We start from the raw sequence: 21,757 nt of genomic DNA, 5'->3' as shown, positions 1-21,757 counted from the left end.
CATTTTAAATTAAGAGACGTCAAATTAAAAAGACTATGACTGGATTCACTTTCAGATTGTGAAGACTTAACTACCTTCTGTCAGCTTTGGCAGGATTTTTGCTTCATTCTCGTGGTATTGATTGGCCCACCATTTGTGTTTTGTCCTTCTCAAACTTTCTACTGTTTGCATTAAGCCAGTCAACATTTCTTTTCCCACTGGCAAAGCAAAGGAAGTAGCAACTGGTCAGAAAGGTTAATGTTTATGGATGGTATACCGCTTGTTCAGGGAAAGCCTAACTCATCCCTTTTCCAAAGATTTGGACTCTACAAATATATGGCTCAGCTCATGAACATTTGTGGGAGATGTTGCTTGCTTCAGTCAAATATAGACAAATGGGCAACAAAAGTGCCCTTATACCACATACAATAAAGGTGTCTGACATTGTCACAAACTAGCTGCCACAAAATTTTAGATTCAGATAAACATTATGAGCTTGATTGTTCCTTCACACAAATTTTATACCAGTGTAATCTCATGCACTTCCGTAGAATTATTTATGTTTTATGCCAATGTTAAAGGAAGAAGAATTGAGTCCAATCCGTCTACCCCAACAAGAGCATCTAAAACCAGTAGCATGAACTGCCCCTTTGATCCCAGATCTGGAACATCATAATGCATCTGGCAAATTGTACAGTAAAACAGCATGAATTTTTAAACCTTTTTATTCATAGATATCGTCTTCCCCATTCCATGGTTAGGGAATACCCGCTCAAACCAGACGGGAAAGGGAGACTCAGAGAACACTAATTTGGTCCCTATTCACACTATTTACTTATGGCTAAATCCCAGAGAAAGGAAAAAGACAGCAGGGCTGTCTCCTTTTCACCCCAAAGCCCAGCACGGTGAAGTCAGTGCAGTACAGTATCTGGGTGGTGGCTGATAAAGCCTAGCCTGCACTTCCAGAAGGGATTCAGCAGTTCAGCAGAGCAGCTGAATGCAGAGCCTTATGGCCATACTCAGACACACGGGAAAGTCAGAAGGAGAGATAGAGAGAGAAAAATGAAAAACTTATGAAAAAGAGATTTAATAGGCATCATGGAAGAAAAAGAAGAGGAGACCAGAGTAGTCTTTGGGAACAGATAAGTACTTTGTGTGAAGAACAAGTGTGTGTATGTGTGTATGTGCACACACATGTGAGCATGCGGAGGGGTAGGAGAGAGCCAGGGTGCAAAAGGAAAGGACAATTTCAGAGAAATGCCTAAATCAGTGGAGCTATGAAGATTTGTGCCATTTCCAAGAACTTGAGAGATGCTGCTGTGAACTTCATGCATTCTGGGATATTTTTCATTGTGGTGGGAGGCCAGAAAAACAATACAAGGGATTACAAAGAAATTACACAAGTGTTCTAGTGGCTCTGGTTCAGAGGGAAAAGTGGGGCTTTGAAGGTCTTGGGGAGTTTGACTTGGAGGGATTGCATCGTACTGAGGAGCTTTGGGTGTGTCTAAGAGGTTGGAGGGGGGATAGGAACAGAGTGGGTTGTGGATTCATAGGTCCCTTACAGTCTGGTTCAGAGGGAGTTGCTTAAGGCTCTGTTGGGAACTGACCACATCTGCTAATATCCTTCTAAGCTGCTACATCTCACAGCAAGACTGGACAATGTTCCTCTTCTGCATGAAACAGCAATTAGATTACAGGAGTTTACAGCCAGAGGAGAGCTATCCTCTTCCCGCTCAAAGTTGTCAGACGACCTGGGGAGAATGCAGTGGACGGACCCCAGGAAAGTCCAAGCCCATGGGAGACATCTGGCAGAACCGTTTTATTGAACTTCCAACAGGGAGAATGAAATCAGTTTCAATTGAAAACAACACCACTGATATTAGTATTGGAATCAGTAACTATAAACCGTTGAATTTAGTCACACACCATGTTCTCTCAGCAGATATATGGCAAATACAACTACTGGGCAAGGGTTATGTTCAGTGGAATAAAAAAAAACATTTACTTTCCCCAAGAGGGTAACAGATGGAGGATTCTCACTGGGACTAGGTGCTGTGTTGACAGGTTGACAATAATGGGGGAGGGATAGGGCATACCCCCTTATGGAGGATAGACAGAACAGTTGCCAACTCTCACGCGGTAAATAAGCATCCCGACTTTCACAATAAGCCAAAAATCAAGCTAATCCTATTTCAAAACAAAGCCATAACAGGCCAATCCCTAAGAACCCCACCACTCTATGTGACTAGATCCCCCCATGGGATGCAGTCTGGGACTGTGGTGGGCCTGCTGTGCACCGCTGACTCTCTCCCCCCTTGCCCCTGTTTGCCCCACCCTTGCCCCTGCTTGCCGGGAGCCGGTCAAAAAAAAAAAAGAAGCAACAAGGTACAGCAAGTAACAAGCTACAAGCCAAACAAGCAACAAGTCAAAAACTAGACAGCAAGCAACTCACAAACCAATTAAGCCAAAAACAAGCCCAATTTCTGCGGTTTTTTGTGGGTTTGGCATGTCTGATAGACAGCTGTGCCTGGCCACTTAGAGCAAGCGTTTGGGGAGTGGCCACACTATGTACTATAAATGACTTAGTCCTTTGATGTCCAAGTCACAGTAACAGGGGAAAGAGCTAGCTCTTTGTCTCTATGGCAGTGTTTCCCAAACTTGCGACGCCGCTTGTTCTGGGAAAGCCCCTGGCTGGCCGGGCCGGTTTGTTTACCTGCCGCGTCCACAGGTTTGGCCGATAACGGCTCCCACTGGCCGCGGTTCGCTATGACCGGCCAATGGGGGCTGCGGGAATTGGTAGCCAGTATGTCCCTTGGCCCGCGCCACTTCCTGGCCAGGTGATGGAAACTGTTAACATTTCAAAGCAGGTAACAATTTGCTCTTCCCCATTTACCATCATTCTGGGCATAGGAGTCTGCAGATGTCTGAGGACATTCCCTAAGGCACCTGGAATGGAGTGAAAGGCATATCAATATTTCTACAGAAGATCCTCAAGGATCATTAATTAGGATTGTGTGCTGGCTTAGGTTCCCCTGGCAGTGGGGGATAAACAGCTGCACACTCTGGCTGAGTTTGTACACAGATGCAGGATGAGACCCTTTTTTTGTGCCAGAGTGCAGAGCAGGCCAGACATCCCTCTTCCAGATCACTCAATCCTCCCCTCCTCCCATGTGGCAGAGGCCAGCAGAGAGGGTTTCCTTCAGTGCTGCCAGACAGTTTTGCCCTGCACCTCTGTGGGCAACTCTCTGGCTCATGGTCAACTAGCAGGTCTGAGGGGAGAGTGGTTAGCCCCCTAAAAGAAGTCCAAGGGAGTAAGTGTTGAAGCTGATTGGTGAGGGAGGTTGAAGTGAAAGCTACGTGGAACATATATGGACCTCAGACCTGACCACTCCAACACCCTCCCAGAGGGCCTAGCCCAGAGCTGGTGGGAACCCTTAATTGAGGAAAGCCACTTCCTCACGGTGAGAGCTGATAACTGCTACAAACTGCCAGGCTAAAAGTGGAGGGTGACCGGAACTTCCCTTCTTGTGACAGGGAGGTTTAAGAGGATGGCCCCACTTTTCACCTACCTGGAGAGGGGGTTATACGTCTCATGGCAAGCCTAGACTACTATATATTTTGCAACCTCTATGGTAAAGGTTAGTCTCCCTGCTGAGATGGGGAAATCTCTTAATTCAATGTTTTAATTATGAAGGGCATCCCGAGTTGACCCTGGGTGTGAAATATGTAAATTATCCATTGTTTCACACTGATCAGGTAGAAGAGACAGAGGCAAGGACACTTCCATTGAAGATCCTGCAGTAACAGAGACACTGTAGGTGAGGTGTGGGTGGAGAATCTTTACTCCTGAGTTTTACTGACCATATTGAGAGTGGGGAGGGGTATTTGGGGGGGGGTCCCAGTTTCTTTCATGGACCCCCGGATCCTCTTGAAGACACTTGCCATAACATGCTTAGAAATAGATAATTCTGCCCCACCTTTTGGTTATAAACAGGCTGTCATCTCATTTAAGCATTGCACCTTCCATCACCAGTCCCTTTGCAATGTCTATCAGTTGTCTTCATGCTTCACAGTTTGGCCAATGGGTAAGAGAAACCCTTGCCAAAGTTTAAATCCCTCCTCCAAAGCCTGAAGGTGCTATAGCATCTCAACATGCTTGTAAAAATTGTTTTTAAACGTGGGCAAAATGGCATATTTTCCCCTAGTCTCATTCTCAGAAATGGCTGAACAATTGTAGCTGAAACTTTTAAAAAAGATTCAGCCTGAGGCAGAAATCTGGCATGGGAAATATCGCCCTAAATACTTAAAGATTCTGCAGTACCTATAATACTGTACATTGAGAATGGTAGTAACAATATAGAATGGGCCCAACCCAGAAAGATATTGAATATGTTCAATTTCTTTTGGTTTCAGTGGGAACTGAGAGTATACAGCACATTACAGGATGAGATCCAAACAGAGGAATTCATACTGGTGTTGCTGACCCATTTTGCTTGTGCTATCATTATTCTGTTTATTACTGATTACCCCTCAACTGAGCATCCAACAAGCAGAGCAGAATCCCAATTTAATTAGTAAGTTATCCCCACAATGGAGTAAGCATTTATAGCAAATGTATAAAATGGGCACTTCTGATCAGTTTGCCAAGCTATTAATGCTTTCAATTAATAAAAGGCCAGGGTGATATTTCATTAGGGCTTAAAAGAGGCAGAAAAATACCTGCAAAGAAGAAATCTCCTTGCAAATCAAAGACAAAACATGAAAGTAGTTTTGTAAAATAACATCAATGGTCAAGAAATATGCTTAAAATGGAAATTGCTTTGGGAAGTTGGGAAATGATCACACAGCACTGGATGTCAGGTACTAGAAGCAGATCACAGAATAGAGGACAAAAAGATACTACAGGTCAAGAACACAGTTAACGTGAAGACTAATATATACAAATTTTTGCCAGAGAAAAAGGAGGAAGAACCTTAAAGTTACTTGGTAACTGCCAGACCTGTTTCCATTCTGAGTAATATTTTCAACTTCCAGCCCCATCAACCTTTCTCAAAACAAAACAATCATTTTAGCCTAGAATTTCTCATTTTATTCTCAGGTGAGATTTTATGTATTTATTTGTTTTAATTGGTGGTTGAGTGGGGAGTTTCAAACAGAAATTTCACTTTTAAAACGTTTTTGGAGAAGAGATCTATTAAAAATTATTGCTAAAAGGAAACTGAGAAAGTGCATGATTATGTAGATGGTCCAATTTGAGACGAAATGGGTGGTGGTAGTGGGGGAATTACTATACTAGTCAATCCTATAAACTACAGGTTCTGTTTATATCCAAAACAGCTGCATGAAATAACTTAGCAGCAGGCACTGGAGGTTTCACATATTTCATCACTATGAACATTATTTCATCGTTAGCACATTAAATATGTGCTTAACTTTAAACACGAGTATTTCCATTGACTTCGCTGGTGTAGAGTCAGTCCCTTAGTGCTAGTCCACTGAATGTCCATATGAAACAAGCTGGAACACTAAATAAGTTAAAGCTAACTACAGGATTTTCTCTCAGGCTGCATAAACATTATTTATCTCACTATGTTTTATTTCTCCATTGTTAAAGGAGGGGCACAATAAGTTAAACATACAGTATTAGAAAGTATATATTATGGAGGTATTGTATTGATAGTAACTATAGTTACAGTTGCCATGAAATTTTCTGTTACAAAAGGATGTATATCTTTTTGGTTTACACTTCAGTAACACACTTTAGTCTTGCGATTTGGTACAATGGTGCTTCATAAGTTAGCCTAAACATTACAAAAAGAAAAAATACTGAGCAGTCACCATTTGCAGCTGTACTCCAGACCTTACTTGCTACACATACACACACCAATACAAAACCCTGCTCAGAACTAACACCACTCTCTTTTAGTGAAATCTACCCTAAACAACTCACTTCTATATATTTCCCTATTGCATTAACTATCACACACACATGCAAACATACACACTTAACATATACACATGATATGTAAATTTAAATGAACCATGCAGATATGCATATGCTGTAAGTCACTACCATGTGATACTATTATCTGTTGTCCTTCCTCATATTTTCTCCTTACCTTTCTCTCTCTGTCATACTCACTCACTTCCATGTTGAGATTACAATATTTCCTGGCAGGGATTTGGTTTATTTATTCTGTAAAATGCCTAGCAAACTTTAAGGTGCTGAATATAACAGGCCAGATTCTCTTTCCCTGTTCCAGCCAGTAGTACTGCTGAGATAGCTTAAAGTGGTAGACTATGACTGTAGTTGGCCAACAGGGGGTACATGGTATAAATTACCCTTAAACCGCTCTAACTTTTGAACGGGCTGCGGCCAGAGGAGATTGAGAACTGGTGATTGTAACCTGCTCCCTGAATAGTAAATTCCCCTCCCCCCACAAATCCCCCACTTCCCCTCCTGAACTGTGTGGTTCTTAGCACAGGAAGGGCTCCAGGCTAATAACTTACACCAGAATAACTGCATGGTTTAGGTGGAGAGACTCTTGATTTCCGTTAGTGCCCATGAGAAGAGAATCAGGCTCCAAGCACCCAGGTGACAGCTCTCATGAGTATGTTGTTTACTACATGTGCATAATGATGCACGTAGCATCCTGTATGGTAGGTATTCATTTTAACAGTTTAAAAATTAAGCTGGGTCCAGAAAGGGGTGACAACAATGTTTTCATAACAATGGTAACAACTGGTGTGCTTACCACCAGAAAACTCATGACTGGATTAACACCTTTTACAAAGTTATAACTGGTTTCTCTCATGCACAGTGCACATTACTCAATGTAGCACCCTGATTAAATGTATTTGAAGATGGCTACACTGTGCCACCTGGAGTTCTAATAAACCAAAACCACAAAACACATTACTCTCTCTCTCTTTATAATGCTATTTTATTTATGAATAAAGTATTCAAATTTGGAGAATGAGCTTAGTTCCATGACTCCTTGATACTGAATTCATGAATAGATTGGCTAGTGTTTTGGGGAAAGCTCATCAGCTTTCCAGAAAGCATGGTTAACTGTGTAATTTGTCAATATATTTTACACGCTAGATACGCCTGAGAAAAAATGAAGCAGGGATAGATGCTAGAAACTGTAGGGAAATGTGAGTTCCTAAATATTTCAGAATGCTAAAATAGCCTTGTTGGGATATGTAGGGGTTAAGTCGAGACCTGGGAAGCTGCTAATGTGTTGACATGGCATTAGGGGACAAAGGAATAAGAAGGCTGTAGTTCTTTGCTTAATAAATAAGTTGCCATATTTTGCCCTTCCCTGTTGCTTGTAAGAATTAATAAGAATGCAGCTGCATAAAAAAAGGAACTGTTGAATAATGCCCTTTGTGTGAAAAAAGATAAAAGAAATGTTATCTTCTCCTCCCCCCTTCCTTTCCCAGCTACATAAACAAGCCCTGGTTTATGGCCCCTTCCTACCTCTCCTGAGAATTGCTCATGGCCCCTTCCTTCCTCCCTCCCCTGAGAATTGCTGACCAGGGAGATTTGTGGCAACAAAGTGTTGCAAATAAATATATTTTCAAGGTAAAATGCCTGTGTGATACGTGTAATGCTGCGCACAATAACTAGGGTGGATTTACTAACAAAATGGGTGTTTTTATTACTTAATAAGGGTTTTTGGGGTGTTGTAACAAACATAGGCATGTACATACTAACAAACAAAAAGAACGTGCTGTAACTAATTCAGTTCTTACTGGACAATTGGGTCCAGGGAAACAAGTATCGCAATAAAGAAGCCCGTACTCATATCCGCCTCTGGGTCAACCTGCTCCTTCTTCTTCTAACAAGCATTGGATAAGTAACAGTTTGCAATAACAAAACATAGCATGAGTTGCACTAAAAGTGTCCCCCTCCCCACCTTCCCTTGGACACATATTTTTGCCTGCACAGTTTATTTGATCTCTAGAATTCTGACTGGCTGAAGACAATTGAAGTGGGTAGGTCTATGGTTGAGGTACTGCTTCAATGTCTTGGTTAGATTGCCCTGCTTTAGGAAACACAATCTTGTTTATCATATCTTTTCATCTGGGAAAGCCACTATCTGAGCTGACAAGCTTTCTGAGGTGAAAATGTGTATATGGATTTTTATATTATACACTAACAGCGGTAGCTATTTTTCAGTCAAAATGGGTGCATTTTTATTAAGCAGAAATGGAGAAAGCTTATTAAGTAACAAATTGAATAACACTGCTTTAGTCATCTGAAGAAAGAAGAAGCTATAGAAACATCTAATTGAATATTTAAAGGCTTCCCAAGATAAGGTTATAAGTTTTCCACTGAATTGGGAGATAATGCATCTGATCCAAAAATGAAAATGGCTTTCAGGTTTGCCTACTTGGTGAACAAAATTATATGTTCTCCCATACAAGACAGTGGATCTCTCACTTCTTATTCCAAGTGTGCATATGAACAGCAAAGAATATAACTCTCGCTAGAGCTAGGAGAATTACAAACTTCCATTTGGACTGGCTAATTCTGCGTTCTGCTCTTGCTCTTTTGAGAAAGGCATGTTGGTACCACTTCTAGTTTCAATAAGGGATGTTAGATGCCCAGGCTGGAATAATTTTGTGTCTTCCTAGAGCGAATTAAATTATTGTGAGTTACTCACAGTTAATTAAGGAGATCTCATAGAATGGAGACAGGGACATCATCCCTTAAAAAAGAATTTTTGAAATGTGACTATTAGTAAGATACACGTCCAAACCATGTAACAATCTATTGCTGGATATTTACAAAGATGTCATAGGCACCAGCTACTGCACAATAACTGCTCACATGCAGTATGGGAAATAAAGCTCACAGGTAGTGCTGAATAATCCCAGTGAGGTTTGTCACATGGTTTGGCATTGGCCCAATCCCTGCAGATTTACAGGGAGTTTCAGGTTGACATGAATTTAAAAAAAAATTACCCCACCCAACTTCCTAAAGAAATTCCCACTTCCATATCCAAGAGACACCCTTTATGTGCTTTTGTCCTCTTCAGGTGTGTGTAGCATAATGCCTCTCAGGAGAGAGGTTTCAAAGTGGTAGCCATGTTAGTCTGTATCAGCAAAAACAAAGCGGAGTCTTTGTGGCACCTTAGAGACTAACAAATTTATTTGGGCATAAGCTTTCATGGGCTAGAACCCACTTCATCAGATGCCTAGAGTGGAAAATACAGGAGCAGGTATAAATACATGAAAAGATGGGAGTTGCCTTACCAAGTGTGAGGTCATAATTCAATTAACAGTAGGATACCAAGGGAGGAAAAATATCTTTTGTCGTGGTAATGAGAGTGTCCCATTTCAAACAGTTGACGAGAAGGTTGACAAGAAGGTGTGAGTAACAGTAGGGGGAAATTAGTATGGGGGAAATTAGGTTTAGGTTTTGTAATGACCTAACCACTCCCAGTCTTTATTCAGGCCTAATGTGATGGTGTCCAGTTTGTAAATTAATTCCAGTTCTTCAGTTTCACGTTGGAGTCTGGTTTTGAAGTTTTTTTGTTGAAGAATTGCCACTTTTACGTCTGTTATTGAGTGACTAGGGAGACTGAAGTGTTCTCCTACTGGTTTTTGAATGTTATAATCCCTGATGTCAGATTTGTGTCCATTTATTCTTTTGCATAGAGACTGTCCGGTTTGGCCAATGTACATGGCAGAGGGGCATTGCTGGCACATGAAGGCATATGTCACATTGGTAGATGTTCAGGTGAATGAGCCCTGATGGTGCGGCTGATGTGGTTAGGTCCTATGATGGTGTCCCTTGAATAGATATGTGGACAAAGTTGGCACTGGTGTTTGTTGCAGGGTTTGGTTCCTGGGTTGGTGTTTTTGTTGTGTGGTGTGTATTTGCTAGTGAGTATTTGGTTTAGGTTGGGTAGCTGTCTGTAAGAGAGGACTGGTCTGTCTCCCAAGGTCTGTGAGAGTGAGGGATCATCTTTCAGGATAGGTTGTAGATCCTCGATGGTGAGCTGGAGAGTTTTTAGTTGGGGGCTGTAGGTGACGGCTAGTGGCATTCTGTTACTTTCTTTGTTGGGCCTGTCTTGCAGTAGGTGACTTTTGGGTACCCTTCTGGCTCTGTCAATCTGTTTCTTCCCTTCAGCAGGTGGGTATTGTAGTTTTAAGAATGCTTGTTAGAGATCCTGTAGGTGTTTGTCTGTGTCTGAGGGATCGGAGCAAATGCAGTTGTATCGTAGAGCTTGGCTGTAGACAACAGATCATGTGATGTGGTCTGGATGAAAGCTGGAGGCATGTAGGTAAATATAGCTGTCAGTAGGTTTCTGGTATAGGGTGGTGTTTATGTGACCATCGCTTATTAGCACTGTAGTGTCCAGGAAGTGGATCTCTTGTGTGGAGTGGTCCAGTCTTAGGCTGATGATGGGGTGGAAATTGTTGAAATCATGGTGGAATTGCTCAAGGGCCTCCTTCCCATGGGTCCAGATGATGAAGATGTCATCAATGTAGCGCAAGTAGAGTAGGGGCGTTAGGGGACGAGAGCTGAGGAAGCGTTGTTCTAAGTCAGCAATAAAAATGTTGGCATACTGTGGGGCTATGTGGGTACCATAGCAGTCCCGCTGACTTGAAGGTCACCCTCTATATCCTATTTTCAGGCACTGACAGTAGACTTTCTGCCTTCCCAATCCACAGGGCATTGCCTAGTTCAAAAAGCTCCCATAGGTAGTAGAAGAGGGGGAAAAACTTTGTTTGACCAGTGCTATTCAGGCCCTGAAGGAGAACACAGGACCTCTGAGACAGTGGAGAGGAACAGGGCTTCCATTTGGCAGCCCTGTGTCTTTGGTGGCTTCCCTGAGATCTGGAAAGTCTGAGCTCAGCCCATCTGGTCTTCCCTGGGGACAACTGTGCCCCACTTCAACTAATGGGAACATTTGAAGGAAACCTTGTGGTGACCTCCTAAAACTAGCTAGCCCCAGTTGGTCTATGTTCCCTAGGTGACTATAGCCAGTTGGCGCAAATTAGAGAAGCCCCTAGGTCAGACCTGAGGCAGATAATCTGGTGATGACACTGGCATTGTGCCTCCGAAGTTGACTCAGCAGAAAATCTACCCCTCGGTCTTTTCTGGTCTTCCAAGCGTCTATCCTCTCCTCATCTAATCCCTTCATAAGACTAATTTCTTTCACAATGCCCACAATGAGTCAATAATATTTAATAATTACAATGAATCTGCAACCAATGTGGTACCCATGAGTAAGGCTGTGAGTCTGTCATGGAGGTCATGGATTCTGTGACTTTCTGGGACCTCCGTGACTTCTGCAGCCAGCAGGTGCAGCTGACCCGCCTGATCTGCTCGGGCAGCCCTGGTGCCAGCTGCACCTTCCCCCCACCCACAACAGCGGCAGTCCTGGGCCGCCCCCTGGTAGCAGCAGCTGCTGCTGTCCCAGGCTGCAGGGAATGTCTCCGACCATTAGCAGCGGCGACGGTCCCAGGCCGACCCCTGCCATGGTCCCATGCCACCCCTCTCTCCCATGCCACCCCTCTCCCCCAAGCACCCTGGAGCCCCCACCCTGAGCACCAGTGGGTGACCCAGAGACCACCCTACAGAGCAGCAGGTGCACCCCCGGAGTTCCCCAGAACACCAAAGATTTAGTCATGGGTATATAGTGCAAGTCATGGACAGGTCATGGGACCATGAATTTTTGTTTATTGCCCATGACCTGTCCATGACTTTTACTAAAAATGCCCATGACTAAATCTTAGCCTTATCCAGGAGCAACTAAGTACTTGTATGATCTTATACTTCTTATCACATCACCTTCCTACCATTTATTTTCTTTGCATAACATACAGCCTTAGACTGTAAGCTTTTCAGGGAAGGAGTAGTGTCTTGCTATCTGTGCTGAACTACAGTTAGTCCACTTTTGTACAGTGTGAAAAAAAGTCATCCTCACTGGACAACATTTTCATATGTGACTAGTGATTTGGGGTGCCTAACTTGAGAATCCTTAAAGGGGTCTGATATTCAGAGAGTGGGTGCTCAGCAGGGTGAGTTGATTTAAATTAGCAGTCAGAGAACCTTGATTTAAATCATCTAATTTAAATGTGTTTTGCATGTGTACTTTTTAGTTGATTCTCATTGCTTAGACACCACTAAAACATGGCTCCATGTTAGTGATCAATGGCTCCATGTCTAGTTGGCAGCCGATATCTAGCAGAGTGCCCCAAGGGTTGGTCCTGGGGCCGGTTTTGTTCAATATCTTCATAAATGCTCTGGAGGATGGTGTGGATTGCACCCTCAGCAAGTTTGCGGATGACACTAAACTGGGAGGAGTGGTAGATATGCTGGAGGGTAGGGATAGGATACAGAGGGACCTAGACAAATTGGAGGATTGGTCCAAAAGAAATCTGATGAGGTTCAACAAGGACAAGTGCAGAGTCCTGCACTTAGGATGGAAGAATCCAATGCACCGCTACAGACTAGGGACTGAATGGCTCGGCAGCAGTTCTGCAGAGAAGGACCTAGGGGTGACAGTGGACGAGAAGCTGGATATGAGTCAACAGTGTGCCCTTGTTGCCAAGAAGGCCAATGGCATTTTGGGATGTATAAGTAGGGGAATTGCCAGCCGATCAAGGGATGTGATCGTTCCCCTCTATTCGACATTGGTGAGGCCTCATCTGGAGTACTGTGTCCAGTTTTGGGCCCCACACTACAAGAAGGATGTGGAAAAATTGGAGAGAGTCCAGCGAAGGGCAAGAAAAATGATTAGGGGTCTGGAACACATGACTTATGAGGAGAGGCTGAGGGAACTGGGATTGTTTAGTCTGCAGAAGAGAAGAATGAGGGGGGATTTGATAGCTGCTTTTAACTACCTGAAAGGTGGATCCAAAGAGGATGGATCTAGACTATTCTCAGTGATAGCAGATGACAGGACAAGTAGTAATGGTCTCAAGTTGCAGTGGGGGAGATTTAGGCTGGATATTAGGAAAAACATTTTCACTAGGAGGGTGGTGAAACACTGGAATGTGTTACCTAGGGAGGTGGTGGAATCCCCTTCCTTAGAAGTTTTTAAGGTTAGGCTTGACAAAGCCCTGGCTGGGATGATTTAGTTGGGGATTGGTCCTGCTCTGGGTAGAGGGTTGGACTAGATGACCTCCAGAGGTCCCTTCCAACTCTGATATTCTATGATTCTATATCGATTTGCAACTAAAATAGCTTTAACACTAAAGCTGGTGCTACTTTTTGCTAACCTGGAGATACATTATATTTACATATTTATTTAAGCAATTATATAGCTTAACTTACATTTATTCTGGTTTTTAATTTTAAAAATTTTATGTTATAAAATGGTGAGTGATGCATTTATTTACTAGATGATTAATTGTTTACCTGTGATTTGTGTCAAGCTCTATTTGGGTGGAAATTCAAATCAATTAAAAATGTGCAAAACAGCATCTAATATTATTATTATTATTGAATAAAATTACCTTAAATGTTCTGGATACATAACCAAACAGTTTATAAAAGATAGTTTTAAATGCAAAACAGATGATTTATTAAACAAAGGGTAGTGACTATAGTTAGCAAATTGTATTGATTTTTTCTGGTCACCATGTCCTTCAAGATTTTAGAACTAGTAGATCTCATTCTTTTACACCCAATTTTTTCTTACAGTGAAAGAGGAAAACAAGCTTTCCTGCTTTTCCAACTCCCAATTGGTTTCTGAACTTTAAACTAGTCATTGAACTGAATTAGTTGAATAAACTGAAATGAAGAAAATATTCTCACTAACTTGCAGAACAAGCTATTGCTGTCAAAATCTGGTTTAACTTCTGTTGATGAGAGAGACAAGATTTTGAGCCACACAGAGCTCTTCTCTGGGTCTGGAAAAGGTACTCCCAATGTCACAGGAAAATGCAAGATGTAACAAATTGTTTTGCATAAGTAGTTAGCACATATAGTAAGGGACCATTCAAGGTAGAGTGTCCCATTAATAGTCCTGTAGTTATAGAAGAAAAGGGGGGTTATTGGGTTACAGAATGTTGAAATACTCCATAAATCCAAAGTCTCTGTTCAGTCCACGATTTTTAATGTCTAGCAGAGTAAAGAATTTAAACTCTCCAATATGACAACCTCTTCATGGGCAACCTTGAAAAAGAATTTCTGGACACATGCCTATCACAATACGTGGTATGCCTCATCCAGTGCACTAAATGCCTCATTTAATGCAGTAAATGGAGATAACAACGGGCAATCACTGCACTCTCAAATGAACTAACACAGGAAAATGATAAAAGACAAAAGCACCCTATCACTTGTGGGTGAACACTTTTCACAGAAAAGATTGCTCTGTATCTGACCTATCAGTCCTCATCCTCAAAGGAAACCTGCACAACACTTTCAAAAGATGAGCCTGGTGTCTTAAATTCATTACTCTACTAGACACCAAAAATCATGGACTGAACAGAGACATTGGATTTATGAATTATTTATAACCCACTAACACCCTCTTTTTGTCCTATGACTGCATTAGTGTTAATGGGACATTCTATCTTGAATGGCAAGGGGAGTGCATAGCCCTGGCTTCAGCCCTAGACTAGAATAGTTATTCTAGTATAACAGTTGTTAGTGATGGGAATCTCCAATTAACCTTCCAAAGCCTATATCACTATGGGAACATTGAATTCAGGTCTACCAGTAGATATTTTAAATTTCTATGTGATATTTCTGAGACTCTGCTTTAGGGTTTGACTTGTCTAGAATTGAAATGTCAGTTTAAAAGTGTTATCAAACTCATTCTAAGTAACATATTCTAAAAGTTTAGTGTTAGGGTGACTATACATCCTGTTTTGGCTGGGACAGTCCCTTTTTTAAGCCCTGTCCTAGCTGTCCTTACTTTTTTGGCAAAAGTGGGAATTTGTCCTATTTGCTCTTACCAACTGATGATCAGTTGGCAAGAGAAAATGGGACAAATGCCCACTTTTCTCAAAAAAGTATGGTGTGCTCAGAGGAATGTGCAGGAGGGTTGGAGAGGGGTGGCAATGCCATCCCTGAAGGGGGAGGGGGACAGGGCTCCTGCAAGCAGTGACACCAGCTGCGTTGGCTGGGAGGGGAGCAGGCAGGATTCTGGCGAGCAGTGATGCCAGCCTCACGCGGGGAGCAGTTTGGACTTGGACGAGAGCCTTGTGTGTGGGGGATGCAGGACTTGCGTCAATGACTTGGATTAGCTCCATGTGGGCTGGGGAACAGGGCAGAGGCCAGCTCCATGTATGGGGCAAAGGAGGAGCAGGGCTCAGCAAAGCGGCTCAGGCCAGCCCCTCAGGGTGTCCCGTTTTCCCTTTGGGAAATATGGTCACCTTATTTAGTGCAGACATGGCAATGCATATTTTTAACACATCTTAGTTTGTTGAGTTGAAGACTAAACTCTACCATAGGCTTCAACTAGATCGGCTTAGCATTTGTTAGTCTACAGTGTCTTGCCTACACTAGACTTGTATAATATATTTATTTAGAAGGTGTTAGCTTACACTTTCTAATAACACACCTCTAACGCCTAATCAAGACAAACCTTAAAGAAGATTGCCATTCTTTCAAAAGCATTGTATAGGAGTTTAAAATCTGCATTTGTAGATTTGAATGCATATAGGGAGCAGCTTTCTTAGTGGATGATCATCACACAAGCAAAGTTAGCCTTTAATCATCATTGTGTCAGTTGATATCTTTCCCTGTCACAAAAGGAACAGTAAAATTCATTTATCACGAAGTACTGCAATTTACTTTTTCAACAGAAAAAACTAGAATTATTTCTTTTATTAACTACATTTAACAGGAAACAATTTTGGGGGTGCAGGAAGTCAAACAAGAATATTTTTCACCTTATTTTAAACATCAACCACGACATGGTAGATTAGTGTTTTTAAACATAAAAGCAGAAAAATTGTGTTGTTTTTTTATTTATTTTTTCTCTACTGCAAAATGGATCAAAGACACAATTATACTCAGAGTGTTAGGGTGTGTCTGAAAGCAATCTGTACTTTCCAAGGGTTTAGAAATAAAAACGGTTCATCACCCCATGAATTTTGTTAAAAGAAGTTATGAATGTGTTAAAATATTTTAGTAGGAGAATATACCAGAGTGCAAATACTTATATTTAACTATTTTTACAATAAGCTCTTTTAAGCTAACAAAAATATAGAATTGCAGAAAATCATATGCAACTCACTGGGGCATTTATTGACCTATTCCTTTGTTCCTTCTTAAATGAGTCTGAGCACTGCTTATGGATGATATTGATCATGTTTTTAAAATGACAGATGACCTCCACATTAGGTTGCACACCAGTATCTTTTAACAAAATGCATTGTTACTTGTCAATGTCAGCATAATAATTGAACTAGACATTGATGGACAAGACCTTCAATTTACTGTTGAAACATGTAGATTCCCCTGATTAAACTGATGCTTTTGTGTTTAATGAGCTCATATTGATTAGGTGTTTACTGCTACAGTAAATTATAGCATTACTGTTCTCAATGCCATAGTTAAGAAGGTTTAAGCATTTCCATTATAACACCTAGCTATGTACACAGGTTTATAATTCATTCATTTAAAAGAAAATCTGCATTCATTACAATAGAAACTATACAAGGGCTAATCTGGGGAGCAAATTCCTTTCCTATATTAAAATATATTTGAAATTTAAATTATATGAGTAAGCAAAATAGGATGAGCTGTATCAAAATACAAGTTATTTCTGCTGTGTCTGACACTTTCAAGAAAAGTCTGTACACTGTAATTGGAATACCTCAAAAGATTGCAAAGGACTATTCGTCCACTGGGGAATGGAAACTAAAACTATGGTTCTTCTTTCAAGCAACGGTTGAGATTATGAAAATTTAAATTCATCTCCTAATACAGGCCCTGATTCAGGAAAGGACTGGGATTTAGCACATACTTAGTTATGCATGTGTTTAAGTGCCTTCCTCAAACCATGCGACAAGGTGGGTGAGATAATGTCTTTTATTGGACCAGCTTCTGCTTGGAAGAGAGATAACAGAAGCTGGTCCAATAAAAGATTTTATCTCACCCACCTTGTCTCTCTATTATCCTGAGACTGACCTGGCTACAACTAAACTACGTTCCTCAAACAGGGTCATCATTTGATATAAACACTCTTGCTGTAGAAATTTTGGTGTGATGTATTATAAATTATTGTCTTAAAGCCCAATTCTCCCACTCGTACATGAATTGAGGATACTGCATGGTAAAGTACTGCTCATCTTGTGACATCTTGCCCCCACTGAAGTCATTTGCGAAACTCTCATTGAGTCAGTGAGTTCAGAAACTCCCTGAACCGCTTTGCAGCATATTTTCATTTTCTTAAAATAGAGCTAATATTACAGAGTTTCATAGGGCAATGCACATAGATTTGTCTTACTGAATCAAGTTTAATCTGTGTCTCCAATTTCTCAAAATTACCCTGTGTTTTGGTTCTAGCTTCTAAAGTATTTGTAGTTCTGCTCAACTTCATATCATCCATAATTTAATTAACATACTCCGCACTCCATCCCTAAAGCCATTAATAAAATTATTGAATGATATTGGACCCAGATGGATACCCATAGGATCTCAGAGAACACCACTTTCCAACTTGACAGTGGATCAAAAATAATGATATTTTGTTCGATTTTTGGTTTAAGTCAATTGCATATATCTATGTGACTTCCCTGATACAATGACTAAATTTCAGCTGGCTTTGGATGCAGGTAATTTTTTTCTATCTGAGTAGTTACTCATATGATTCTTATGACTACAGTATCTGACCATCTGACCAGCATTTATTAATTAAATAATTTTAAAAAAGAAAATAATACGTTAACTTAGAAATAGTAAGTGATCGTGTACTTAAAACTGCATTGAAATGCATATGCATAAGAGGCAGAGGTAAGGTTGCTCAAATAACTTCATTTATGGCCTTTTCTTTTTACCTTTGAGTGTGTAACTATGTAACCTTAATGTTCCTTTAGTTTCATTTTTTGTTTATTTTCAATGGAATTGGTAGGACAATGAAATGCAGAGTTTGCGGTAGTCAGAAAATTATGTAGAATGAATCACTGTGGCAAGTAATTAGTAACTCTTGGTAAAGAGTCAAAGACAGCTGTCACAGATCTCTCCCAGCACCTCCTTCCAGCAACCCAACTGGATTGCTTGGGAATCCAAAACTTTGTGTCCCTGGTTCCCTTTGTTATTTTAAGCTCACAGAGCCTGAACAGAGCCCAGTCACTGCCCCAATCTTGCGGTCATTAGGCACACTCTCAGTGCTTGTCTACATTTACAGTGCTGTAGCACTTAGTGAAGACGCTATCTATGCCAACTGGAGAGCTTCTCCTGTCAGCGTAGGTACTCCACGTCCCCCAGAGTCAGTATATCGACAGGCAAAGCTCTCCTGTTGATAACATAGTGCTATCTACACCAGAAGTTTGGTCCGTATCCAGTGGTGAGCTGCCAAAATCTTAACAACTGGTTCCCTCCTCACCCCAGGAGGGGGTCGTGGCCTTTGCCCGCGTCCGCCCCGCGGGACCCATGCCCCATCCACCCCCCTCCTCTGTCCCCTGACTGCCCCCAGAACCGGGCAGGAGGGTCTCGTGGGCCACCGTAGTGGCTGCCCACCATGCCCCGCCCCTAAGAGCCAGAGGGACCTGCCGGGAGGCGAGGTAGGGAGTCCCAGTGGTGCTTACCTGGGGCGGCTCTTGGGAAGCATCCGGCAGGTCTCTCTGGCTCCTAGGGGCAGGGTAGCAAAGCTGGGGGGGGGGAGCAGGGGGAGAGGCCACTCCCCCATTGATCACATCAAAAATGGCACCTTAGGCGCCGACTCCATGGGTGCTCTGAGGCTGGAGCACCCACGGGGAAAATTTGGTGCGTGCAGAGCACTCACTGGCAGCTCCCTGCCCCGTGCCACACCTGGCCCCAGCTTACCTCCGCTCCGCTTCCGCCCCTGAGTTATGCTCCGCCCTGCTCTGCTTCTCGCCCCCGCCCCACTTTCCGTGGATCAGCTGTTTGCGCGGGAATCCTGGGAGGGCTGAGAAGCAAGCAGCGGCTTCGTGCTCAGGCCCAGGGAGGCGGAGGCGAGCTGGGGCGGGGAGTGGTTCCGCTGTGCCCCTCCTGGGTTACCTGCTGCAGCATGGGCGGCCCTCCTCATGCCCCAGCTCACCTCCGCTCCGCCTCCGCCTCCTTGGGCCTGAGTGTGAAGCCGCTGCTTGCTTCTCAGCCCTCCCAGGCTTCCCGTGCAAACAGCTGATCCGTGGGAAGCAGGGCGGGGGGGAGAAGCAGAGCGGGGAGGAGCGTAACTCAGGGGCAGAAGCGGACAGGAGGTGAGCTGGGGCCAGGTGTGGCGCGGGGCGGGGAGCTGCTGGTGGGTGCTCTGCCCCCACCAAATTTTCCCCATGGGTGCTCCAGCCCCAGAGCACCCATGGAGTCGGTGCCTAAGGTGCTACTTTTGGCCGGTTGTTAAATTTAGAAGCCCTTTTAGAACCGGTTGTCCCCCGAGGGACAACCGGTTCTAAAAGGGCTTCTAAATTTAACAACCAGTTCCAGTGAAACGGTGCTAACTGGCTCCGGCTCACCACTGTCTGTATCACTGCATAGTTCAGGGGTATGGATGTAGTTATACCAACATACGTTTGTAGTGTAGACCAGGGCTCAGTGCACATACTTTATATCTTGCACCCCTTCTGAGAGCTGGTACCCCATGTCCAGCTGCTTAGTCCCTGGGCACAATGGTGACTCTTCAGGCTCCCTTGTATGTAAACACACCATCTCCCAGGGCAGAACCCCACCAAAAAGATGTGAAGCTTCTGGTTTACAGTTTAACTGTCTATGGAGGCATGCAATAGTTATGAATCATTTAACACAGAGAGAGATATTTTCCCCAAAGTCTAACACCTTAGCTCTTTTATACTTAATTATCCAAAATAGATCATATGAAACAATAAACATCTTACACCATAATGTCCCTCACTAGCTCACTCTTTCCTTGTTAGTCCTTGGGGACCATCTGTGTCTCGAGGTGTTACATGCTTGGTTGCTTCTCCCTCGTGGACTTGAGCATCTGCCCTTTGAAAACCTTTAATTCCCATCCATCCGGTGATACATTTTCCAGCTTCCCCATCACAGCACAAACTCTTGCCAGGTAACTTCATTGCAATGGTGACCCCTCCCCTGACATACCAGTTCCTCTGGGTGGAAGCTAATCTATTGTCTAGAGCAATTACATTTCAATGGAAGAGCACTTAACTTCAACAAGTCTCTTTTGTCATCTGTTTGGCATCAGATTTTGGAATCTCTGCCCAACATGGAGGCAACAGTCCACAGAAAAGGCAAAAAGCTGCATATTCAAAATGGACATTATGTAGCTTTACATAAATGCACAGAGTTTGTAATCTCACATGAAATTCATAAATTTGTACAGAGAGAGCATCACTTCATCACAATAACGAATGAAAAATTGGAAAGTCCCAGAATATTAGAAGGTGAAGCAGGGACCTACTACAAGATTGGTGTAAACTGAGATGTAGAAAATAATGATTCACAAACTAGACCACAGTGGCCCAGTATACAGTTCACATTAAAAAGGCAGTATTGTATTCAAGAATGAAAACCCTAATGAGCAAGAGAACAGCAGCAAAAACTAGAGCACTAGAACATAAATACGCTTAAAAACTCAGCAACATAGGTCTGTGAAAGATCCAGAACTGTATTCTCATCTGTGGTGTATTTTTGCATTTCCATGGATATAAAAACACATCACTAATTCAGTAACAGAAGCACAGATGTAAATGAGAGATACTCAGTGTTGCATCTGAGGCTAGAGGCTGTCCATGAAACCCAAACTGTTCATAAACTCAGCAACCGTTCATAAAACCCTCAGACTTTATCTACCACCTTGAAGAGTAATCCAGTGAAAAATATCATGCCTAACTATTAGTCCTGTGCATAGATCAGACAAAATTCCTTTGAGAGGAAGTAAAATAAAATGTACACATTTTCAAAATGATAAAATATTTAGCACTTTAAAGATTCAAAGAACTATACAAACATTAATTAGCAAACCTCTCCCCATAATTTCCCATGGCTTAATAAGTTTTGCAAAATTCATTTAAACCAGTAAACCAAACTGTATAGTGTTCATACTGGGGGGCTTCTGCACCAAAAATTAAAAATTCTGCGCCAAAAAATAAAAAAAAAATCTGTACACAATATTTTAAAATTCTGCAAAACTCTGCAAATTTTATTTGTCAAAATAAGACTACATAATTATGCCAGTTTCAATTATTTTGGTAATTATTTCAAAATACCTGTCAGCAAGTATGTCTGTAACAATACAGACACACAAAAATTCTCCCAGGAGTAGACAGTTAAAGAAACCCTTATGACAACCCAGTTCTTGTTTCTCTGACCCCTTCCCCCCAGAGCTCAATTGAGGGGCCCTCCTCCCTAGAACCGAGCCATGCCCCCCTGCATCCAATACACCCAAATCCCCTTCCTCCCGCAGAGCCCAGCCATGGGGCCTCTCCGGCCAAGATACCCACACCCCCTCGCTCCCAGAGCCCAGGCGTGCCCCCGCCCTGCACAGATACCCACACCCCCTCTCCCTCAGAGCCCAGCAACGGCTCTCCCCCTTGCCCAAACACCCATCTCCCTCCTTCCTCCAGACCCCAGGGATCCTGAGGAAAAAACAGCCTAATGCTCGGTCCCAGGCTTGCACGGAATTTCCTGCGCACTTCC

Source organism: Chelonia mydas, chromosome 1, assembly GCF_015237465.2.
Source record: "Chelonia mydas isolate rCheMyd1 chromosome 1, rCheMyd1.pri.v2, whole genome shotgun sequence".
Classification (NCBI taxonomy): Eukaryota; Metazoa; Chordata; order Testudines; family Cheloniidae; genus Chelonia; species Chelonia mydas.
Note: the sequence above shows the minus strand (reverse complement) of the source record.